This window comes from Tamandua tetradactyla, chromosome 18, assembly GCF_023851605.1.
Source record: "Tamandua tetradactyla isolate mTamTet1 chromosome 18, mTamTet1.pri, whole genome shotgun sequence".
Lineage (NCBI taxonomy): Eukaryota > Metazoa > Chordata > Mammalia > Pilosa > Myrmecophagidae > Tamandua > Tamandua tetradactyla.
The window spans coordinates 8,916,354-8,943,041 of record NC_135344.1 but is presented as its reverse complement, the minus strand read 5'-3'; the positions used below and the strand labels follow the sequence as shown (position 1 = coordinate 8,943,041).

The 26,688-nt window shown below is 38.3% G+C and overlaps 1 long non-coding RNA gene across 1 annotated transcript; it reads right to left on the bottom strand.

Moving 5' to 3' along the window:
- Positions 1–277: 277 nt before the first annotated feature.
- On the bottom strand, positions 278–25,817 carry LOC143662511 (uncharacterized). Its single transcript, XR_013165368.1, has 7 exons — positions 25,657–25,817; positions 24,908–24,981; positions 23,764–23,829; positions 8,605–8,636; positions 3,051–3,497; positions 2,640–2,697; positions 278–598 (listed from the first exon to the last, which is right to left on the bottom strand). It is a non-coding gene; the product is annotated as an uncharacterized LOC143662511 (long non-coding RNA).
- Positions 25,818–26,688: the final 871 nt, after the last annotated feature.

Below are 26,688 nucleotides of genomic sequence, written 5' to 3'. Positions count from 1 at the left end.
GCAGAGGTTCATTCCTGCAACATCAAACGCTTTTCCTCAGGCAGCATAAAGTGGCCAGAACTAGAGAAGAAAATAAAAGCCAGAAAATTTCAGTTCTAGGTTTTCATAAAACCTGAGGAACCTAGCACACGAACCTAAAGTATTCTGTAGTTAAGAAAATGACATAGATGTTATTTCTTAATCTTTAATACGGGTGAGTTTTAAAAGTTGTTTTCTAACCAATATTTCTATATGAAGGCAGTGAAAATATACTGAAATATCTCTTTTATACCTGGTTTTTATTGGTTTGAGTGTTTGAATGAGTAGGGCCTTAGTGTTAAAGAATATAGAAATTAATTGTTATAAATTGCATTGAAGGTAGAAAAAAGCTTCAGCAGGGGAATGTGTTTGTCACAAAGATGTCCTTAGTCTCTTGCTGTGTGGCTGCCAGGCCAAACATCTTCTGAAGGATATGAAGTCCAAACTGTTGGAGCCATTTTTGAAGTGCAAATAAATCCTCTAGGACTCTGATGAAAAGTAAACGTAGGGCGATGCGATGGTGGCTCAGTGGCAGAGCTCTCACCTGCCCTGCCGGAGACCCAGGTTCAATTTCTGGTGCCTGTCCATGCAAAAAAAAAAAAAAAAAAGAAAGTAAATGTACTGAATGCATTTGATGTAATATGAATTCAACTAAATTCAATAACAAAATGTTTGTGTGACTGTAGTTTATCAGATGTGTACTACTTAGGTGTGAAACCAGATCAGACTTTATTACTTCAAATATAAAATAAAGAGAAAAATACACTTGTCGTCATCTGGTCTACTTTAATTAGGTGGTACTCACTCAGGACAAGGCATGAGTACTCCTGTGCTTACAGTGAATAATTTATATAGAAGTTATTATTGGATACTTGTTTCTTTCCTTTTTAATGTAGTTTTATTGAAATATGTGCACACACCATACAAACCATCCAAAGAGCACAATTGCTGGCTCACAGTATCATCACATAAAGTTCTGCATACAACCCTGTGATCAATTTTAGAACATTTTTATTACTCCAGTCTTTCATTCTCTGAAGTAACTAATTGGGTGAATTTTTTAGTAATGCATGGCTTTTCACTTTATGAGTAAGCAATTAGGGATGCCAACTTGGAATACCCCTTTAAAATAAATTGTGTCTGCAAGAGAGCTTGAATGCGTATTGCGTGAGTTAGAAAATGTTTAGCAAAGTGTTTACTGGAAAATGCCTGAGGCATACATCCAGTTAGTTATCCTTTTACCAAAAAAATACTTTATATTAAAAAACAGCTAATTGGAGTTGAATATTTCTTTACTGCAAAATGCATAAATAAATAAAAGCGCTTATAGTATGTCTAGTGGGGGAGTCAGCATAACAAGTTGCAGCATTTCGTTCCTTTGCATAGGAAATAGGACACCTAGTAAATTTCCTCTAGAAATCACACCTCTTATTCAGAGCACCAAATTCAGAGATATTCGAGCTTTCTGCAAATGGAAATCTACAGTAAAGTTGAAAAGTACCTTTTGATTAGAGATAATTTATGCTGAATTATTAGTTTCTTCTTGTCTTGAAGGTACAGTGGTATTGCCTTGTTTCCCCTTTTCCAGTCTGTTCTGACCAATTTATTACTAGATCTTTTTGAAAAATTAAGTTTTCTTTTTGTTTTTTTTTTCTCTCAGATGATTATAACATTGGTCAATAGATTAAATACAAACTGCATTTTTAATTTTTCTTTCCTTGAAAACGGCCTCTGCTTTAACAGATTATATGGCAACTGAAAACTCATGTCATTGGGAAGGATTTAATTATATCATACTTGTATTTTTGGTAAACTTTACTGAAAAAAATGCATTTCCAAGTATAGTACAGTAATCCTATAACTGCTTATTTCTTGGACTTTTCTTCTAAGAATTTTTCCTTTTGATTTGGGGGAGCTATATATGTCTATATTATTTTAAAAGTCATCCGATGATAGAGATGGTTTTGGAAATCTTATTAAAATACCCCAACTATATTCTGTGCTTGGTAGAAAAGTTTTAATGATATTTTAAGACACATTTTAATAGTCCTTTAGAGTACTTGCTCAAAGCTAATATCCCAAATTGAAAATCAAACATCATTATTACATCTCCAACCCTGCATTACATGTCCTGTTTTTAAGACCTCTCAAATATCGTATGCAAGCTTTCAGTGGACTCAACCCTCAGTTTTCCATTTATTTTAGATGTCTCTTTGTCCAGTTTCACTCCCTTCATAGCATCGCTCCTCCTTACAGAATGGGGTGTAATAAAGAGAGCCAACCTTATACCCAATGGTAGTGTTGGCTGAGATATAATCCAGAAGCAGAGTCTCATCCAATGATGCACCAAAACTCAGAGGCATGTGTTCAATTAAGATGCCAGCTACTCGATCTGAAGGAGCAGTCATATTAAGGCCAAATAGGCACCAAATTAAAGAGAGTTTCAAGCAGCCAATTTCAATGAAAAAACCAGGCCAGGAGAAGGTCAGGAATAATTCTCAAGCTGGTGAATGACCACCTCTCATTAAGTCTTGCTCTTGAGAAGAGGTGTTCCCAGGCCAGTTAAAGAAATGTACTCAAATGCTGGAGACCTTCCATTTCTCCCTTCAGATTATACTCACCTCCTCCATCTGCTCTAAGCCAGAGGGAGCCAATTCCTTCAAAGAGCTCTCTTGCCCTCTGGTTCTCAGGGGGTCAGCCAATCAGAATACCAGCAGAGGTACAAAAGAAATGGAAGGAATGACAAAACACATGCACCAATTTAAAACAATATATTCATTAAATATTTATTGAATACTTATTAAGAAATAACTATACAAATGCCCAAATGATATGTGTGTCTAATAATACAGATAATGTAGTATATATATATCATTTTAATTTTCAGGTTGGTCAGTGTGTTGGTTTATAAGCTCCTGCAATGAGATATACCAAAACTGGAATGGCTTTTAAAAAGGGAAATTTAATAAGTTACAAATTTAGAGTTCTAAGGAAGTGAAAGTTTTCAAATTAAAGCACCAACAAGAGGTTACCTTCATTCAAGAAAGGCCTACTGGTCAGGAACCCCTCTGTCAGCTGGGCAGTCACATGGCTGACATCTGTTTTTCCCTTGCTCCTGGGCTCTGTTGCTTACAGCCTCTGTTCCTGTAGGGGTTCCTCACTTTGCTTCTCTGGGGCTGGCCTTCATCGCTTGGCTTCCCTTGGCTCTCTCCAGGTTCTGACTTATTCAACATCTCATGAAAGACATATGACAACATCTATTGGGCTCTAAGCATCTTCAAACATCTGTGTCTCTGTTGTCTCTGTTGGTTCCGCCATTTCTGACTCTCCAAAATGTTTCCTTTTAAAGGATTCCGTAAACTAACCATCCAATGGATGATGTCACATCTGTGACATGGATGCAATGGATGGAGTCACATCTCCATGTAATCAGAAGGTCACACCCACAATTGGGCATGTAACATCTCTGTGGAGAAAACCTAATCAAAAGTTACTGCCCTGTAGTACTGAATTAGGATTAAAAGAACAGCTGCCTCCACAAGATTGAGTCAGGATTAAAACATAGCTTTTCTGGGGTACATAATATTTTCAAACTAGCACATCAGTTTTCTCTCATTTGCATAAGATTTAATTCAAGGAGTAGCTTGAGCTTTTTCAGCAGAATCTCAGAAAATAACTTTAACAGATTCTGTTACTGTTTTTAAATAACAAGGGGACTCTACAGCTGAAAAAAATATATTGAACATTTTATAGCCATCATTAAATACTATATCTGTACAGCACGGATATTTGCATTCATGTAGGTCATGTATTCAGATACAAAATGATTAATTAATATAATTTGCAACTTCTACTCCTTCTTCTTAAAGATGTCTTAAGCAGTAAGTAAATCATTGCATGTGTTCCTCTTTCCTCTATAGAGGGCATTTTTACAGGTATACAATGTCTTACCGTTAGATTTCAGTCTTGGTTTCATTATTTTAGACTAGTGCCAGACAATCAAATACATATAAGAAAATTAGCAGAACATAAAATCAATTCATTTGAGTGAGTGTTTGAAGGCTTTCATTATTTCCTTCCCTAGTTTAACAGAAAACTGCCTTGTTTACTTCAGTTTAATTGCCATACAGAAAGCAAACGTTTGACATTCAAGCATAACATTAATTGTGAAGGCATAGGCTCCAGAATCACGCTAGTGGTTTTAACAACATCTGCTCAAAAAAGAGATTGACCCCTTTTCTCTCCAACCAATCTTAGTTTGCCAGAGCTGCCATAACTAATGCCAAAACTGGTTGGCTTAAACAACAGGAAATTATCATCTCATGATCTGTGAGGCTAGAATTCCAACACTGACGTGGTGATAGGGCTTGCTTCCTCCTGGAACTTATAGCATTCTGGAATCCCCTGTCACATGGCCACTGCTCTCTCTTGGTGTGTCTGCTCCACTGGTTTCTGCTGACTTCTGGCTTCTACTGCCATGCTCAATTTTCTTTGCTTGTAGGACTCCAGACACATATCTATCCTGATTCAATTTGGCCTCATCTAAATAGTCTATTCAAAGATCCTGTCCACAAATGAGCCCAGACCTTAGTAGCAAATACATCTCTGAAGGTCCTGTTCACATATGGCTTCACAGCTCCAGGGGTCAGCACTTGAACACATCTTTTGTGGGGGACATGACTGAATCTCCAACACAGCCCTTGAGCAACAGCGTTTAGATTATTGGGCTATTATGAGAGTAAAATGAACTCTCAAAATTCCAGGGTACTTGTGGAATGAACAATTCCAAGAACATTCTATAGAATATATTCATATGCTAAAAATATCATGTGTTCCCTTAAATGCTGGATTTACTTAGTACAAATAACTTTCAGTGACATAAGTTATTTGTCCATAAGAAAAAAAAAGTAAAATGGACTCTTTTCCCTTGATAGTTCAAACCCTACCTTCTGGAAACTTAGGGTGTACTAAATTTTTTTGGATCACCAGAGTACAATCTAATGCAATGAATAACACCCAAAGTATGGTTAGACTCTGATGGAGTCCAGATTGTCATCTTTGCTTTTACTAGTGGTTGCCTTGATGGTTTAATCATCATTGTTTAGAAAATTAGAAAATGGAGATTCTTTACCAATCACCACTTATTTATAATTGTCTCATACAGATAATTATATTATATCAAAAGACCATTGATAACAGGCACGCAAAGAAAATACAATTGAACAAATGATGAGAATACATTCTGATGGCTGTCCTCTATTGAAAGTAGTTGTTATATGGTGTAACATAAATTAGTATCAAATGACAACATGGTATCAATTTGAATTTTAAAATGGACCCCCCCTCCAGCCATTTCACAGAAAATCAATAACCTACCAAGGTAATTTTCTTTCAAAATATCACCCTGTAGACTAAACCTACTTAAACTTAGGCCTAAAAGTTACCCCCAGAGAATCTCTTTTGTTGCTCAGACATGGTCTCTCTCTCTAAGCCAACTCTGCAGGTGAACTCACTGCTCTCCCCCCACATGTGTCATGACTCCCACGGGTGTAAATCTCCCTGGCAACATGCGACAGAAATCCCAGGATAAGCCGGGACCCAGTATCAAAGGATTGAGAAAGCCTCTTGACCAAAATGGGGAAGAAAAAAATGAGACAAAATAAATTTTCAATGGCTGAGAGATTTCAAAAAAAGTTGAGAGGTCATCCTAGAGGTTATTCTTATGCATTATATAGATATCCCTTTTTAGTTTATAGAATACTGAAGTGGCTGGAAGGAAGTACCTGAAACTGTAGAGCTGTGTTCCAGTAGCCTTGATTCTTGAAGATGATTGTATAACAATATGACGTTTACAATGTGACTGTTATTGTGAAAACCTTGTGTCTGATGTTCCACCCCTGGAGCTGTGGGTGTGAACCCATGTGTAAATAAGACCTTCAGAGATGTTCTTATTAGTTAAGGTCCGGGCTCATTTGTGAACAGGATCTTTAAAATGTTCCTTTTATCCAGGGTATTGACAGATGAGTAAAAAAATATGGCTAAACAATAAATAAATAATAAGGGGAATAAGTGATAAAAAAAAACTTGGGTAGTGGTCAGTGAGAAGGAAGGGTAAGGGGTATGGTATATATGAGTTTTTTTTTCTTTTTACTTTTTCTTGTTTCTTTTTCTTGAGTGACACAAATGTTCTAAAGCATGATCATGGTGATGAACACACAACTATGTGATGATATTGTGAGCCATTGATTATACACCATGTATGGAATGTGTGTGTATGAAGTTTTGTCAATAAAAATATTTAAAAAGAAATATCATCCTGGGCTACTGGAAGAGTAAGCCTCCATATATTTGAAACAAGAATAAAATAGTGCAGTTGCCTGCACTAAATACTTCATTCCACATGGGGAGTCTAAGCGTAGGTGTCCTACCAGAAGGATAAATAACAGGGTGAGTGATGCAGGTTATCTTTGGTTTTTACCCAGTGGGATTGCGATGAAGTTAAGTTAGAATGAGCCAAGAAAGCAGAGATCATCCACAGATTATAAATGAGAGAAGACAAGAATGAATAGAGAACCACAATTAACTGCAAGGAGAAGTTAAAGCTCCTGTGGAATGAATGTATCTGTTAAAAGAGGTTTAAATGGCCATGGTTTGATTTTGGAAAATGGCTCAATATTGAATGAATGAATTGTTAGTTACAAAATGATAGTTTTAGTTTTCTCATTTTATTCCCTGCTATTGGTTGATTCCTGAAAACCAAATCTGATAGTCTTCCTTTTGTAATTACTTAAAAGTGCCTTCTAAGTTCCTCTAGCTAGACTTGATTTATAACAGTTTGACAGTATTCCAAAGAAAATGTAAATATTTCAAGAAAGGTAGCAAATGGTATCTCTGTTAGAAGCAAAAGACAATACGTTATTGTTAATTTCCAATGATTATGGTTTACCTGAGATGAGGGTTGCAGATTTATCAGGATGCCCAGTTAAATAATTTTTAGGATTTTTGAGACATATGTATATTGAAAACTATTTATTTACCTGAAATTCAAATTTTACTGAATATTTTGCATTTTATTTGGTAGCCAATCAGGGATATTTATTAGCCCTTGATAGTGGCACTTTAATTCTCAAATAAAATATCTTGTGTTTATGACAGTCAACTCACAAATGAGTTTTAAAACATGATATTGAAGAATAAGATGCACACAGAATAATTTGCCTACGTGCACAACTCAATGCATTTTAACCAAGTGAGACACCCAGGTAGTCAGCGTACCAATCAGGCCAGCCCCTAAGCCCATGATGCTGTTCCAAAGGTAATCCTGTCCCAACAATTTCATTTTATGCCAGGAATGTTAAATGAAGTTTATCAAGAATTAATCAGGCTTTTTTCAGCACCTAAATATACCTGTTCCACAATACATAGTATCTATAAGTGAACGAATGAGTCAATGAATAATTTAATAAAAATAAAATATTAGTGCTTGCAAATATTTTGCATGAAAAATTCAGGGTATCATATTGTCCATCAACTCCTTGAATGAATTTGGATTGAATTCTGACTTTCTCTAGATTCTGTGCTGGGTGTGAGATAAGTCGCTGACCCTGGCACTAAGGAGTTTATAACATCGTGGGTAAAATATATTGGTCAGAAACATATGTTGCCTGGGAGCTGTGGTTCATTGATTCACTTGTTTGCTCACTGCTTCCAGTGTAGCCTTTATTTAGTGGAGACTGATGCCAGTGTTGATATAAATGAGATTATATAATTTTAAAATGAGTGACTCACTTGCCGCATTTTTCTTGTATTTTCTATTCGAGATCTTGCAAATTGATCACTACTAATATAAAAATTATAGAATGTATTTGACTCAATTATAATGAAATTAGAGGTCTTGGGTGAGAACAGTCATTCTTTCTTGCAATAGGCCCTCTAACTAGTTTCATGGAGGGGCAAAAGAAATAATGGCTTAGCCACTAGGTTACTGAGAGCTGAAAAATTACGGTATGTGTCTTGCATTCTCCGTACAAGTTCTTCATTAGTGCCAGATAGCATCATAATTTACGTAGACTTTCTGTTATCCCCTAAAATATACTTTAGTGTACATTTATTATAAGATTAAGATGGAGTCATTATCATTTTCTAATAAAATTGAGTTTAAACATGAAGAGGATTGTTTTGTAAAATATGAAATATATTTATAATTTCACTTGATAAAAATTAGAATTAGTAGCTATGCTTATTTATGTAACTACTTAGGTTAAGTGTTTTAATAATTGATAATTATGCCATGATTATGCCTCAGTAGTTTTATTCACAATAAAGTCATCTTAAATCAGAACCTCACATCTCCTAATGTATAGTTTAATGAAGCATAAAATGCATTTTTAAACTTTTGGACAGTTCTGGAATGGAAGAAATGGCTATATAAAAACAGATAAAGTTATTTAGCAGGTCAAAGATAAGAAGAACTCAAATTTAATAGAGCTTATCTATCTGCCTCAGCCAACTAGGTCTAAATTTATTTCCACTCTGAGATACAAATCTTATGAGTAAACATGCAAAAGTTTTACTTGGATTACTTACTGTTACATTGTTCAGTTCTTTCTTAGGTGAGTCTGTGTGAGTAAAGTGAAACAGAGAGCAAAAGATTAGTTAATGTATTCAGTTAAGAGTTTTGGTCATATGGATAATCAAAGTTTTAAAAGTGCGCTTTATTTTCAAGAAGTATTTAGTCTCTATTTACACTGCTATTTACCTTCCTGTTTTCATTTATTCTATCTACAGAACACAAACTATTCATTCAAACGCTTGTGCACTCAAGTGTGGAGGGTGATAGGGCTCAACAATTTTTAACTGGGTGTTGACTCCTGAAAAGACAGAGCCCTGTGCCTCCGCTTCCCTCAAAGATGTGCAAAGATAGAAACAGCATCGCCCTTCCCCTCTCAGGGAGAGATCAGAACTCTTCTCAGTCCCGTCAGACAGCCGAGGGTACAGAGCAGCCACGTGACTCAAAACTCATGGGAAGGCCGGCCCTGGGAAGAGGCCAGGTGCATGCCCAGGACCCTTTGTGGTGGTGCCTGAGAGGAAGAGGGGCCAACGCACAAGCCTGAAAGAAGAACTCTCCTAACATTTGAATCGATTGCTGTAGATAGAAAATCCTTGGGTGCCCCAGTCAAAGAAGGGGGTTCTCTCTGACCCTCAGGCTCTTCCACAGACCCCCATCGAGCCCTCAGGAGAGTGAGTATGGGTGGAGTGGGAAGCTGGAAAAGCCTCCTACATGGTGCAGGAATGGAGGGGGTGCCCGCTATGGGAAAGGCCAATGGCCCACCCTCTTCCTTCCCCCTTCTCTCTTAGGGAGCAACGTCCTCGGGGCTCTGGAGGGCAGCGGCAGCAAGCCCTGTCACTCCTAGCATGCACGGGATGAGCAGTGCAGGGAGTGCTGGAGGGCACAAAGCCCTGCCGACTTCGCTGGGCTTCTCCATCAAGGAGGGCGGCAGCCAGGAGAGCTGGGGCAGTATTGATAGGTCTGTGTTGGTTCCTCACCTTGGCCAGGCTATGGTGCCACATCTGGCCTAGAAGTTGCTGTGGAGGTGGGTTGTAGATGGGATGAGCACCCACACTCGGTTGACTTTAAGTAAAATAGAATAACCTAGATAGTGGGGGTGGGGTGGGGGGGCCTCCTCCAGCCAGTTCCAGAAGGCAGAACATTTCTGCCTCCAGAGTTCAACATCAATTCTTTCTGGAATTTTCCACCTGCCAGCTTTCTCTAAGAAATCTGGACTCAATATTTCAACATCACTTTTACCAGAATTGGTAGCCTGGGCCTGTCCTATGAATTCAGACTTTCCAGCCCCACAATCATGTGAGCCAATTCTTATAACAAATGAATAACCATCTTTACACACACACACTATATATCCTGTTGGCTTTGTTTCTCTGGAGATCACTGACTCATACAAGGTCTTACATGTATGTAAGTTTAACACTGAAAATGAGAAAAGAGAGAGAATGGGAAAAAAATATTGTAATTTTCAAATATAGTGAAAAATAGTAAACCACAGATCCAAAATAGCTCAGAAGCCCACCCAAGAAGGATGAACATCAAATAAATAATAGAAAGAATAAAAGCCAAAGATAAAAACAAATATAAAAATCTTAAGGCAGTGCGAGAAAAAAAAAAGAAACATAAAATCAGAGGAACAAAGATAAAACCTGTAGTAGGACAGTTTCCAGGAGCACACGACAGGGTGACAGGGCAGTCCCATACATATGGTCACTCAGGTGTCCTGGTGCTCATAGCAGACTTGGGAACATGCCAGTTGGGTGGCAGAGGGACCTTGCAGATGGGCTCAGGTTGAGATGGGCGCATGGCCTGGATTTCCAGTTGGGCCCAATAAAAGCCCATGTTCTTTCTTACAAAGGGGGAAGAAGAGGAGTGGGGAGTGAGCAACGTGGGGAGGCCTTGACCGCCATTGCTAAGGTGGAAGACAGTGGGTCGCAACGCAAGGAACAAAGGTCTCCTCTAGAAGCTGCAAGAGGCAAGGAGAGGGACACTGCCCAGAACTGACAGAAAGGAAACAGCCCTACTGACACCTTCGTTTTAGCCCAGGGAGACCTGTGCCAGACCGTAAGATGAGACATTTGTGTTGTTTAAGCCACTAGTCTGGTAACTTGTTATGGCAACAGTAGACAAATAATATACCTGGGAGGCCTCTTTGTCCCTGGTTACCAGAGATTCCCCTTCCCTTCCCAGAAGGCCAGGGCAGCTGGGGGCACTGCCCAAAGGGACCCCAACACAATAGCTGGCCCAACCCAGGAAGCCCCTTTGTCCCAGCAGGCCTGAGCCCAGATTCCCATCCCAGAGACGGAAGGTGGCTGGTAAGACCCAGTAGAGGAGATCCCAACACATTCCTGGGAAATGCTCTCCATCCCTCAAAGGCTGGGGGATCTCATCACAAGCTGCTGTCCAGGGAAGTCTGAGGCACCCCCTCTATGGGAGGCAGCCGGGGCCCACCCCGGGCAGCACCTACTGCCCACTCAGGCAGTGCCAGGAGGGACCAGTGGGAGGTAAAGTGGCACCAAATGAACCAAGCAGACCAAAACAATAACACAAAAGTCTCTGAAAATGAAACTACCACTGAAATTACAGCCACAAAAGTAGGGTAAGACCAGGTGACTGCCTGCTAAGGGATTCAGAGTCTGTTACAACGATAGACAAAATGTCCACGGTACAACTGAAATCACCTCTCATACCAAAACCCAAGAAATTACCACGTGATGAGAAAAGAAGTAGTGGAATTACATGACAAAGATTTTAAGACAACCATCACTGAAATATTTCAACGATCAATTATAAATTTTCTTGAAACAACTGAAAATATACAAAATCTCAGCAAATAAATAGAAATTATAAAAATGCAAATGGAAATTATAGAATTGGTTAAAACAATAAGAGAAATAAAAATCTCTCTTGATAGGCTCAATAGTAGAGGGGAAAAGACAGATGATAGAATCGTAAACTTAGAGCAGGTCAATAACAGTAAGAGAATGGAAAGAGATGCTCCATGCAAATACCAAAAAAAAAAAAAAAAGAGTGGCTAGATTAATATCCAATAAGACAGTCTTCTGAGCAAAGAAACTTACTAGAGGACAAGAAGATGCAGCACAATGATACATGGATCAATCCACCAAAAAGACATAATGAGCCTGAAGTACGCACACCAAACAGAAAAGCCTTGATGAAATTGAAGCACAAAGTGACAGAGCTGAAAGGAGAAATAGACAAATACAGAATTAGTTCAACAGCCCTGTCTCAGCAACTTAAACTAGGAGACAGAAAATACACAAGGCTGTGGAATAGCTGAACACCACAATGGGATCTGATTAACATACACACACTAATCAAGAGCAGAAAGCAATTTTTTGAGTCTCATAGAATATTCACCAAGTTAGACCATATTCTAGGCCATAAAAGAAATTTCAACACATATAAAAATTAAATCACACAGAGAATGCTATATGACCATAATGGAATCAAATTAGAAATCAATAGTAGTCACAAAGAGACTATAATGAGAGTAGTGATGGCATTGGTACAGGAATAGATGAATGTGCCAAATTAGATATTTGGCAAGAGACCCATATATGGAATTCAACAGATGGATACTGAAAAATTTCAATTTAGTGGCAAAGATATTTTATTAAATAATAAATAGTTAATAAATATGTATTAAATATTAAATATGGAGGGGGAAAAAAGAAGCGCACGCTATCCCTGTGCTATACCTCCATAAACCATATTCCAGGTGGGTCAAGGATCTAAACAAAAAGTTTTAACTTTAAAATCATTATAAAACACTTTAGAAAATTAATATAACTTTATGGTGGGGGAGATAGCACCTAACTAGTAAGCAAATCCAGAGTACAAAAAGGAATATATAGACATATTTGACTTTCTAACCTCTTAAGAATTTAGCAAGAGAAATGATATAGTACAATGCAAAAGGCAAATAAATGATAGGCCAGTTAGTATTTTTTTTTTGAGGGGGATGCATGGTCTGGGAATCAAACCCAGGTCTCCCGCATGGAAGGCAGGCATTCTAACCATGCTAGTTAATATTTTTAACACCATAAGATAAAGGTTACTATCCTATATATAAAAAATCCCCACATACAAATGATTCAATAGAAATGTGAACACAGGAGATGACAAGAAATTCACAAAAGAGGAAATCTAAGGACAAGTAATCTTAGTAAAACAGACAACCTTCCTTTCAGTCAAGGGAAATGCAAACTAAAGCAAGAATGACATACCTTGTTTCACCAACCACTTTGGTAGAAATGTTTAAACATTAATGAAAACTTAAAAATATCTCTGGTTTATGGATATATGCAAAAAAAGATATTCTAAAACTGAGAAAATAAATAGAGAATTCCCAATTACATTTGGAGACTCAACACCCCTTTCTACATGATTGTTGTATCCATAAGGATATAAAGGAACTTAGAATACCTGAACACTGATGTCCTAGTTTTCCAGCTGCTAAAAGAAACCACACAAAGAATTGGTTAAAACAATGGACATTTCTAGGCTCATGGTTTTGGGGCTAGAAGAGGTTCAAAATTGAGGCATCAGCAAAGCAACATTTTCCCTGCAAAGTCTGTAATATTCTGGGGCTGGTTGCTCGTGACCTTATGGTTCCTGGACTTGAATCCCTGCCTCACATCACACAGCAATGTCTTCTCCCTTCTCTTCTGGTTCCGCTGACTTTAATTTCCAGTACATCCCCATGGCTTTCTCTTATAAGGCCTCTGTTGGTTTGAAAGTGTTATGTACCCCAGAAAAGCCATGTTTTTTCATTCTGATTCAATATTGTAGGATGAGACCTATTGATTAGGTTGTTTCCATGGAAATTGACCCACTTAATGGCTGGTATGGCCTTTTGATTAGATTACTTCCATGAACATGTGGCACACCCAATTGTGGGTGTGACATTTTGATTAGACAAAGATGTGACTCTGCCTAGTCATTGTGGGTTTTGATTAGTTTACTGGAGTCCTGTGAACGAGGAAACATTTCAGAATTGTTTCAGAGTCAACACAGACTCAGACAATTAGAGATACTTGGAGTGACAACAGAGGGAGCTAATGCCTAGACATGGACATTTGGAGATGCAGTGCCCAGCAGGCACTGCCATGTGCCTTCCCATGAGATGCTAAGCAAGCCATGAATTGGATGGGAAAAAAAGTGTTATTCTACTTAAATGAACTGATTGTTGGTTAGAAGTGTCTAATTACCCTGAGAGAAAGTGATATCATTTAGCTGTTTGCAACCTTTTCTGTTAATAGAGCAGCAGATTAAAAGTAGCATGTGTGAGTGTGTGTGTGTGTGTGCATTTGACCTATATGAAATGTCATGCCCTGTGGGGCAATATACAAACGTATCTTTTTGAGGCAGCATTGCTAGCTTTGGTTATAGCCTTTTACAAATCCTTCCTGGGACCAGGAATATCACTGTGGCCCACTGGTGGCTGGTAAATGCCAACACATACTTTGCATATATCAGAAGTTTTTCTTGAGGAATGGAAATTACTTCATACATCTATATCTATTAATTTATATCTATATCGATATGTACATATATTCATTCCATTTATAAAGGGCTCCAGTAATTGGAGTAAGACCCCTCTTGGACAAGGTGCATCATACACCTCCACACACCTCACACACCTCTGGAGGAGAAGTAACCTCCTCCAAAGGTCCTACTTACAATGGGTCTACACTCACAGGAATGGATTCAATGCAAGAAAATACCTTTCTGGCATACATACAACTTTGAAATTATCACAAATACCAATTTCATACTGCTTTACTAAGTGCTAAAAAGTGTACTTCAATTAGAAACTACTGCATTCTTTAAAGTATGTGCTAAAAGCACACCCTTTATATATTTTATATGTATACTATTACATATTTATATAATTATAAAATTATAAATAAACAATGCAAATCAAATATTCAAAGAATAATTCTGCAGTAATTATGAGTTATTGAATAAAGAACTAAATAAAGCAAAAGGCTACCTTCAGAACCTGAGCTCTAGACCTGAGCTTATATACCTATTGTGATCCATAAAGCACCATACTAACATTTGTAGTTTCTTCCTTACTATAGTGAAGTGAGCCAAGGCATTTAAACCATGATTCAAGGATGTCTTATTTTAAATTACGTACAAAATAATAATTTGTTTCTAATATGAGTTAAGCATCTGTGTTAACAGAAAATCTCAGAATGTAAAACCCTTTCTAAACATATTACTGCGTGTTAGTTTTAAAGCTTCTCAAACTTCAACTTTTAGACACTATTTTATTAAAGCAGAATTTCTAGGAATACCATTCCTGAAGCTCTTATTTTGTCTTCATAAAGAACATGGAAGGATTTAGCCCAATAGTAATATGGAAAGTTCTAAATTCACGTTTGTTTGTTTGACCAGAAAGTGTTAATTTCATTTAGGAATGTTTCAGAAGCAGTTTACATTCGTCAGTCTTGTTGCAGGGTACCTTCTATGATTTAGATTCCCCTGCCCTCATTTATTCTGTGGTGTATAATGGATAGGGAGGGAGACTGATTACAAAGTTGTAATTCAATCTTGAGATCGTGATGATGTTTACGATATCATCAGTACCTTGAGATTAAATTACAACTTGCAATCTGTCTTTTCTCTTTGATCATGTTTTCCTAATATGAGAAAAACCCAAAGTTTTGTAAGCATATGCTAAAATTAAAATACAGAAAGAGATCCTAAAGTTTCTATATGATCTAGAGTTGTTATTGGAATTAAACCAATTTTTCCTTAAAGAAACAAGTGGGGAAATTAGAAGGAAAAAAAAGTATAAAAATACAAGGCTTTTCATTTGTTTCCTTAAAATTTTAAGCTCTGGTGGACCAGTAATAAATTTTAAGAACTCTGGGTGGCTGTCTCTCTTTTACTCAGCACCGAAGTTGAGTTGATGGTAACCAATACTTCCAAGTTTCTGCAGATATGTGGCAGTCTGCTTGCATTTGTCTAAGCATCTAGAATCTTCTTGTGCTCATTTGCACATGAGGAAGTGAGACCTAGAACCATTGAGGGACATGTCCAAGACTATCTTAAACTTCTCTCCATTTGATTACCATATTTGGGTCCAAGCTGGGTGATTTCTATTCAATAGCCTTTGGTATGACAGCATTCCTCAAAATTTAACGTACATAAGAAATCTCAAAGAACATTTTCCAAAACATATCCTATCTTCAGAGACGGGCCCAAAATCTGCGTGTTTAGCAACCTTAATATGTGATCCCAAGGCACAACATTTTGAGAAATATGACTCTAGGGTTACAGAATTTAATCAAAATACTATAGAGGAATGGTTGTGTTTGTTCCCAAATCTATACCCCATAGTAACTGAACAAATAGGATAGAGGAAGATTAAAAAATATTTGCCTTCTGAATCTAGATATTGATTTTTAAAAACCCAGTATTTTTCCTAGTGATAAAAAATCATTTCTCTTTTGCTGCCTAAAATATACTTCAGAAATATTTTGCATATTCATTTCAGATATTTAACATTAATATCTGTCTTCATTTGAATTTCTCCTGCCCTTTTTAAATAAAATAAGTGGACTATCTTTATATCCTTCTATTTCCATCATATCCTTCTATTGACTACTAATAGAGTCTAAGCTTATTTTAAGGTGTTTGTTAATTGGTAGTTTTCTCTAAGAAAAATTTATTGAGTTGATTTTGCATGGCTTCTCTTAAAAGCATGCATTGAATACATTTATGTTCAGATCACTGAGTTATACAAAAAGAAATGTAACTGAGATCACCTCAACTTGCTCCATTACTTAGGAATGACAGTGTAAGCTGTAGGAGGAACTGGAAAGGCCAAGTGGGAAAATGAGGGCAAGAGACAAACAGTGGAACAGTCCTCAGACTGGTGAGCAGCACAGACAGAACATCAAAGAAATTTCAGTCTTCCTGCTGGGGAAACAAGGAGGATAAAGTGGGGGTGTGGTTAGATCTAATTATGAAGTGTGTGTAGAAGTGTCTTGTTCCAGAGGATAGATTGTGGGGAAAGGGGTTAAGCTACCTTCTGTTTCCAGTGTGGTGATGGAGATAAATAGAACCTCAAACTGCAGGGTGAAGAAAAAGCTATCATCAGAATGCTGTTAGCAGTCAGAACCAAGAAACCAATTCCTTCACTTAAGGATAAAGAATGGTGATTTTATAGTAGTGGATGGAGGGTGCAAGAGAAGAGAATTGGGGCAAAGGTGCTGGACAATTCCAAGAGGCTCTAGTCTCCATGACAAACAAAGAAGTGAATTCCAAAAATAAGAGAATCTATGACTAAGGAATGGAGATACTTAGACTTAGGAATAGACTCATTTCCACTTTATCACTAAACTGTCTCTCAAATAAAACCTGATATTCCTCCAAAAGAGGGGCTGCCAACATTTCTCACTAAACAAAATATGGAATGTAAGTGAAACTAAACATTAAGGAAATATATGGAAGTTTTCTTTCCTAATCGGTTAATAAGACAGGATCACCACCAATAAACAGCTAATCTTTTAAGAAGCTTGACCTCATTTAGTTAGGGTGACTTTAGTTACATGCAATGGAAAATAATTGAAGCTAGTAAACAACATTTGAAGAGGGTTTTATAAAAACAGAGATATATTTCATTGAACTCAAGGGTAAGAAAACCGAGGGACTTTGGGAAAAAATTGAAAACACAGATTCTCACCACCCCCACCTTGGCTCCTCCATGCCATCCATCTCTGCCTGTTAGTTTCTTTTATTTTCTCTAGTTTACCTGATGAAAAGATGGCTCCTTACCCCACCTGAGTTTATTACTACAAGTCTAAGGTCCAGAAGAGTGTTCTGAATACCTAGGGAAGTGTCTCTAATTGGCCAAGCTTGGCTCAGGGACCCTCAGTAGAACCAATCAATAAGACAGAAGATATGGATTGTCTAGTAATATAGCTCTGAGATCAGGTAAATGCACGTTGGGAAACTTCCATGAAAAAGATGCATTGGAGAAAGGATTAGTTATCAGATAACGTGATAATTTTTCTTTATAGTCTCAAAGAGAGACAATCCAAAGACATATTAAATTACTTTGTCCAAAGGGAATATATTTGGAGCACTGTTCTCTAATTGCAAAATATCCAAATACAGTCAATTGAGGTGAGATTCTTTATGTTCTTGCAATCTATAAAATAAATGTTAGCTTTAATCACTTAAAGCACACATGGGGAATAATGGTAAAAGTAAAGTAAATAATTATAAAAAGAAAATTTCAATTTTTATAAGAAAAGAGAAAATGTTTTCCAATTCATCATGTTCTGTGATAACAAGGAAAGCTAAGTTCATAGATGTCAGTTTATTGACCAATTGCCTGGATGACTTGGTCACCGACCTGGCTGCTCCAGGCTCTGAACTTCGGGAATATTTTCCGTGTTCGGTTATGTTCTGGAAGCCCCTGGAAGGGGAGTGGTATAATCACCCTTCTGTTGGTGGCGATCGTGTCAAATCAGTCTACTTGGGGGCAAGGGGAGCACCTAGCGGACCTGGAGTTTGCATTAGTACCCAAGCTATGAGGGGACCCTGTGTGAGGACTTGAAGATTTTTTGGAGAAATAACCCCCTCATTGGGCTGCCAGCTGATTACATTCAGGAGAATTCTATTAACACAAATGATAGAAATCTTATTAAAACACTCTTCTTCGAGAACAGACACAGCTATGGGACTCATTTCTTAGTTAATGTCTCCTTCCTTCTTGTTTTCCACTTAAATACTTTTGTCTCCAGAAATGGTTCCAAATGACATCAGGCATCATCAGATTTTCTGGGCAAAAGGAGATAGTGACAACTGTGGTGTAGATGAGCCGTACCTACAAGACTCCTCTAGCTCCTCCTGAAAGAGTCATTCCCTTTTTTAGACTCGTATATTTCTCAATTAGTAAAGTCTCATTAGTTTTAGGAATGCAGGACTCCAGAAAATTCAGACCTCGCATTTTAAAAAGAGGCATGGTTATCTCCCCTGCGTGGGACATGACATCCAGGGATGAAAGTCTCCCTGGCAGAGTGGTAGATGATTCCCAGGGATGAGTTTGGCCCTGGCACCGTGGGGTCAACAATTCCATCCTGACCAAAAAGGGGAAAAGATGTGTAACTAATAAAGTATCAGTGGCTGAGAGAGTTCAAATAGAATTGAGAGGCTGTCTGGAGGTCACTCTTATGCAAGCCTCAGTTAAACATTATTACCTAGCATAACTCACCAAACCCCAACCAAAACCATTCCAGACAACCCTAAAGAACACTGAGGGAAATATAAAAGATTCTACAATGGTTCCATGCACTAGGGTAACTTTCCAGAAACCTACAACCTCCAGCTGGGTCCCTGGAACAAATAAGTCCTGAAACCTTGAAGGTCCAACCTCTCCAGAACATCAGCTTGCTCCATCTCCCTACCCCATGTTATTGACAGCCCTGATCATAGCCCAAATACCCCTAATGAGTTGGAGAAAGATCAAAGTTGATGGTGGAGTTATATAGAGAAGGTAGGATTTAACAAATAGATATGATTGCTGAATCAATAAATCGATATTTCTTTTAATCTCCAGTATCTTAGAGCAGCTAGAAGTAAAAACCTAAAATTGTGGAATTGTAACCCATACCAAATTTTGAAATCTGTTCTACAATTAATTGCTGTGTTGTGCTTTGAAATTTATTGTTTTTATGTAAATATATTTTTTATGAAAAAGAAAAAAAAGTAGATTGTGATGATAAAATATTTATTCCCTCTAGCCCCCAATGTTCTGGAGCAGCTAAAAGGAAAAATCTGAGATGATGGTATGGTAGCCTATGACAAACTCTAGGATCTGACCTGAAACAACTTGTTGAACAGCACTTTAAAAACTACTGTTGTTTTCTTTCTTTGCTTTGCATATACCTTATATCATATGATTAAAAAGCAAAAAATAAATAAATAAATAATAAAAATACAGCAAAAAGGGGCATGGTTATTGTGCTGGTTTGAAAGGATGAATGTATCCTAGAAAAGCCATGTTTTAATCCTAATCCCATTTTGTAAAGGCAGCTGTTTCTTCTAATCCCTATTCAGTATTGTATGTTTAAAACTGTAATCAGATCATCTTCCTGGAGATGTGATTTAATCAAGAGTGGTTGTTAAACTGGATTAGCTGGAGGCGTGTCTCCACCCATTTGGGTGGGTCTTGATTAGTTTCTGGAGTCCTATAATTTGAAAAATGAGAGAGATTCAGAGAGCGCAGAGAATGCTGCAGCACCACAAAGCAGAGAGTCCACGAGCCAGCATCCTTTGGAGATGAAGGAAAAGGCCTCCCAGGGAGCTTCATGAAACAGGAAGCCAGGAGAGAAAGCTAGCAGATGATGCTGTGTTTGCCATGTGCCCTTCCAGCTGAGAGAGAAGCCCTGACTACGTTTGCCATGTGCCTTCTCACTTGGGAGAGAGAGACCCTGAACTTCAACGACCTTCTTAAACCAAGGTATCTTTCCCTGGATGCCTTAGATTGGACATTTCTATAGACTTGCTTTAATTGGGACATTTTCTTGGCCTTAGAACTGTAAACTATCAACTTATTAAGTTCCCATTTCAAAAGCCATTCTCTTTCTGGTTATTGCATTCTGGCAGCTAGCAAACAGAAACAGTTATCTAGCCCTCAGAATTCCTTAACTGACTGATAATATACTGGACATCTTGGATTGGATCTTGTCTCTCACTGATAGCACCTTATTAAGTGATGAAACATGGGGACAACACACTATTCTTCCAATTTACTACTCAGTCCACTAAAGCTTCAATTTGGGTAGATATATGCTCTGTTTCCAAAGAAACAGTAGTCAACTGCTTCATCCCATTATAATGTCTTCCCCCTCTCATCTTGGGATAGTGGAATTTTTATTACGTTTTAGGCCATCTTGAACGAACCAGTTCCACATTACATCTGAGGAGCTACCTTTTCAACTGGAGGCACTGTGTTTTGAGCATGGACTTAAAGCCAGACAGTATGGTAAAAATTCTGACTGTACCACTTAATCTTGGACAAATAATCTCTCTGTGCCTCAGTTGACTCATTGGTAAATTCAGATCATAATAATAGCATCTACCGACGATATTGTCGAGAGGTTTAATTTAGTTAATACACTTACAGTATCTAATGCACTGTGTTAATTATAAGGTTTTAGCCTTGGCCCACCTACTCTGCTTCTACACTGTGGGGCCATTAAGAAAGCATCTGATATCTTTTATGTGACCTCCCGTCCCAACTGGAGACTGATCTCATGTTCCTCTAGTCTTTCCTTCTCTGTGCGCAATGCTCAACAGCCCCCAAACTGACCCTCCCTGGCGTGATTTTGAGGACTGTAAATCCAAGTACTCCCTCACTTGCTCACTTCTAAAGGCCTTGTACAACACTTGAAGTATCAGTTTTGATACAGTGTGAATACCACAGACCCAGATGGAATATTAGCTTCCTTATTTCATCTTAATGGATAATTGCAGGGCCACATGTTCCATAACCCGAAAGAAGAGCTATTTCAGCAAATATGGAATAGTGGGAAGGGCAGAGAGCCTCCTGTGTTCACATTCAGGGTCTACCACTTACCAGATTTGTGCCCTTGTGCAGTTTGCTTAACCATAAAGTGAAGGAATAATGAGCAGCATATTTACTTTGAAAATGCAAAGAGTGAGAGATAGTAAATTTTCACAATTGCTAAGAAGTCTTAAGATAATATATTTATCTTCTCTAAAGTAAACTCAACCATTAACAAGTCACTTTGTACAATCCTCTTTTATTTCCTTGATAACATTTAATCATTATCTGGATGTTTCTCATTCATTTATTTATCAATTTAAATGATTATAGTTCCACGCCATAAGAGATGATCTTTTCCCCAAGAGAACAAGGATGTCAGTTGTCTTGACCCCCATTAAATTTTCAATATCTGGCAAAAAGCAGGTACCCACCATTATGTGTGACTGAATGAGTATCTGGTGCATGATAAATGGTAATTATTTGGGGCATGAATCTACAGAGGCACAGAGAACATCTGCTTAAAAATTGTACTTTAAGAGTTAGTCAAAAGTTCTGCAGAAAATTTTGTAGGCACTGCATAGGTGAAAGATAGGCATATTTAAGCAATTGTGAGTTAAGATATTGTAGTGGGTCATAGAATGCTAATCATTCCACATAATTTATTCTTTATTTCCCTGAAAATTGGGAAAGAATCCTTTTTTAGCTGAACACATGAATGCACAAAACGTGCCCTCTCTTTCCCAGCTCCCTTCGCAGCTCTGTGGAGCCGGGTAACCAAGTTCTGGCCAATGGGATGTTGTCACCAGATTCCTGATAACTTCATAGAGCTGAGCCACCTGTCCCTGTCCGGCTTGAGAAACAAACATCTTTTCTTCTTTTTAGATCATTATGTGGGGTCTCGTCATATGCAAGTGCAGTTATAGATTGACTATCAATGTACACTATTAAGGCCCTTGATAAAGGTCTTTGCCAGCCTTCTATGACTAATTTCTATGTTTTTATTTCGCATATTCTGATTATCTTCTAAGTTAATGATTCGATGATTTTCCTTAAGAGTGGAGATAAATTCGATTTTTAGCCCTAGACTTCTGGTTTCTTTGTCAGTAGGTCCCAACAGTAATAAACGGCACTCACAAATGGGTTCACCTGAAGGAAGTTAGGATGAAGAGACTCAACAAGGGGCAGTGAAGCACCAGCAACAAGAGACACCACTGCCCTCCTGGGCTGAAGAAGTCTGAGGAAAATGGCCCCCTGACCGGAACTGCGGCCTTCGAGGAATGCCGTTAAGGCCAGAACCACGATGAACAACGACTCTTTATTCATTCTGTTATATGAAAAGGGGGATCCATAGAACAGAATTCTCTCCCACCTTCTGATACAGGCTGATGCCTCCCATTGTTCAAACGAACAAAGGGCCGGACAAACCATGTGATAGAGTCTGTGGCAGCCAGCCCCTGATGCAAACAGCAGAATTGGAAAGGGGCAGAGAAAAGATCTACAAGTGGTCGATAATCAGCACAGTTCTGACGACCTGAGGTGGCAGAACTGGCAGCGATTCAAAAAGGATGCTCCTCCACAGGTAATACATTGAGTCATTTAGGCATACCCAGGGTCTAAGATAAAGCTTGGCAAGCAGGCGATATTATAAATCTACTTAAGTAGACGGCCAATCACTGGTAGGAAACACTAATTAAATGAATTATAATTATTTGAAGTTAGGATATATGCTTTCTGAAACTCTGTATACTCAGTGGTAGGATATTAGGTACATAGTATGTAAAGTGTGACTTTCAAGTAAATAGATTTATTATATGATGTGAGGGACACTCAACTGTTATTTATATACTCCATAAATAGTGTTTAAACACATGGCTGAATGAATAAAGATTTCTAGGGTTGTGCAGTAAAGAACTAAATGTATTGAGAAAATACCAGGCCAAGTTGTTCCTGGGCCAATCTGCTTAAAGGATGCTCTATATTTTCTGATAAGAACTATCTTCAAAACACAGAGACATTGTCCATGGACAATTCTTAGAGATGCAGACTTTTCTTTTTCAACGAAATAAAGCAAAATGGGCATGTGCCCTGCTATGGGTAAATTCCCTTACATGTCATGCCTTTTAACTCAGAAATAATTTAGTCCTATTTCCAAGCAGCATCTCCTTCCAGATGATCAGTGAAATGATATATGTCCTATAGGTTTAAACTGAGAAAATAATAATAGGATGCACCACACATTGAATTACAGTGAAAAATAGCAGGTGAAGAGAAACTTAGGAGAAAATGATGAGAAAAATTGGCCAATAATTGAAAGGAGAAAGGGAAACACATTCACTCATTTGAAAAATCATTACCCGGATTCAGCCTTGAATCCTTAGGCCATGTCTTCTAGAGAATGTGGAAATGATGGAAACATTGAAGTAGCTACTCCTGCCCCTCCTTCTGGGAGTTTTTATCATGATAACTTGAGGACAAACAGATCAGAAAGTGTTGGGAAAACCCCTAAAGCTCAATCATTTACTGGAGGAAGTTCTGTGGTTTATGACAAGAGCCCTGAAAGCCTGTCATTGATTATCTAAGCTCAGGCAATTCAGCAAGTTAACATTTATTGAGTACCTACTGGATGCTAAGCACCATGAGAAGCGGGGACAGCGAAGTTGAGAGCACGCCTCCTACTCTGCGGAATCTGTGAATGAAAAAGATAAAGACAGCATTCACTAAACTGTAGTTTACAAGGTAGAAAATCATCTTCAGGCCACGCTAGCTTCTGCTGCCTAAATATGCTTCCAAGAGGAGGTAGCACAGGAGGTAAACACGGGAGTATTTCTAGTGCATATTTCCAGTGGAGAAATTAGCGTGATCAAAGGCAAGGGGGGTGTGAGAAGGCAGCTCAAGTATGTGTGCAGGGGAGGGAGTGTGGCAACAGGGAGGCGTAGCCACAGATGTGGCTGTGCTGAGGGGTGTGGCTGAAAGGGGCGGCCTGGTGGGGGCGTGGCACCAGGGAGAGGGCGTGGCCCTGACAGGGCGTGGCTTCAGTGGGGCGTGGCTATAGTGAGAAAACAGCATGAAAGAACATGGCTAGATACAAAAGAATAGGTGAAATATGTAATAAAAATATGAAATCAATGCATTTCTGGCGAAAGAGGGCAAACCACCCTGGAAGCAATGAAGTGAAACTGGAAAGTTTACACGTTGGAGAAATCTCTGTGTGACGATACAACAGGTAAATTGAAACAGGAGGATTGAAAGAAAAGAAAGAAATTAGGCTCTCTTGATTAACCTGGAGGAGGACTATAACAGCAGAAACTAAAACAGAGACGGGTGGGAATGGAGAGGCGATGAGGCTCATCCTGAAAGCCCACCCCAGAGAACCGCAGCCTCTAAGCCGGGGGGAGCCTGGCCTCGGGGTTCTGGAAGGAGTTTGGGGCAGGAAGGGGAGCGGCCCCCAGGCCCCCAGGTGAGCTCCTGGCCAGGTAGGGGGCGTGGCGAGTAACACCGATGTTAACAGAAGAGTATGATTCTCAACCAAAGGAAATAACACTTCCTGGGACTACTTCCTGAGAACAAACAGTTAATCTTTTGAATCACAAGGTAAAGCAGAGACCAGCTATTATTTCTGACTGTTTATCTGGGCTATGGGTACGCCTTGCTATTAAGACACATGGCTGGTCAAAGGAACAAATAATAGACTTGTGCCCTTTCTGCCTTAAAAATAGATACAGCCTGGGCTAAGCCTTTGGATGACAGGAAGAAAATGAACTTACATTTTTCACACCTTCTGATTAACTTCCGATGCTGCGCAAGCAATGATGCTGGAAACTAAGAACATTATATTGGGCTAAAAATTTAAGGATACAAAAAATAAATCAAATAATTGGCAGAGGAAACAAACCCAAACTACACCAAGGATCTCTATATTCCTTTCTCAACCTAATTCAGTACATAAATTAGAAGCAGAAAATGACCAAAGAATATTTTTTTTCAAATACCCCTATAACCAAGATGATTTCTCACCTCAGCGTTTATGTGCATACAGGCACACACGTGTGTATGCGTGTGCAACCTCAGTGTCACAAAATTTCGTGTCGGGTTGTTTGAATTTAACCCTACCATTTATAGCTATGGGTAATTCACCTGCTCTGAGCTCAGTTTACTTTTATGTAGAATTGAGCTAACAACGCTGCCCTCTCACAACTTTTGTACAGTGCCTGAAACATATTAAGCACTAAAAATAGTTGGGGTTTTTTGGAATTTGCACATGTATAACTTTAATAAAGATACTTTTAGCTCTTATTAATTCTTAAATCATAAACGTCCAAAATAAGAACAAATAACAGGAAAAGAAAATAAACAGCACAAGCTATTATCATAATATAATATAATCACATAGATTTGAATTATGCTCCACCCAAAAGAAGATATCTAAAAGTCCTAATCCCCTGAACCTCAGAATGTGACCTTATTTGGAAACAGGGCCATTACAGATGGAAATAGGCCAGTTAAAATGAGTCACCCTGGAGCAGGGTAGTCCTTCATCCAATGCGACCGGGGTCTTTCTAATTAGAGAAAACTGAGCACAGACAGGGAGGAAGGGGGCGAAGGCGTCGGGAGAGCCGAGGTGGAGAAGGCCGTGGGCTGTGGCAAGCCTCCACCAGAAGCCGTGAGGGGCGCATGTCACAATCGTCCCCGTAGCCTTCAGAGGGACAGCATCCCTGCTGCACCTTGATTTCCGAATCCTAACCTCCAGAATACACAAAATGATGAAAAGCAGAGGCTCAGGCATTGAAAAGCACATTGTTTTACAAAATAAAAATGAGGTTGTTTCTAATGAAAAATTCTCGAATTGTTTTTCTTTTTTCCTTTTTATGTGACATAGAATGCTGAACTGCTAATCATGAAGAAAATGACAAATGACTTAATCTGGAAAGGAAAAGTAAATTATTTTGAACTCCATGATCACGTTAATCTAACATCAAAAATAATTTGAGTTCTATGAGCTCACTCCATTTGATTACAGAAACAAAAGAGTTGGATAAAATGTTCATAATTTTTTAACTCCTCTTTTCTAGGGAAAATGATATTCCTTTGTTTTAAACTTGTTAATTCATAGGAACCAATATATGACTGGACAACTAGTTTTAAATAGGAAGAATGTCCATTAATTTCTAAAGAGATTCTGTCTAGTTCTGCTTTGATTGTTAACTCGTTTCCTTAATCCATAACTAGGTGCCGTTCAAGTTATTGATGTATAGGACCCGGGCCCTGCCTTCCAGGATTAAGCATGGTAGGGGAAAGTAAAAAGTCACAAAAATAATGACAATACTCTTATTTAAGAAAACAAACAGCACATATAGAAACACCAAAAATGTATATCTTAGTTAACTTAACCATAGGCATATTTAAATAAATTATCTAAATAATCATTGTAAAGTCTGTTTCCACAATATGTTTCATAATAGAAAAAATCTACAGACACGGGGTGGCGCAGTGGTAGAATACTCGCCTTCCATGCAGGAGACCCGTGTTCAATTCCCTGATCAGGTAC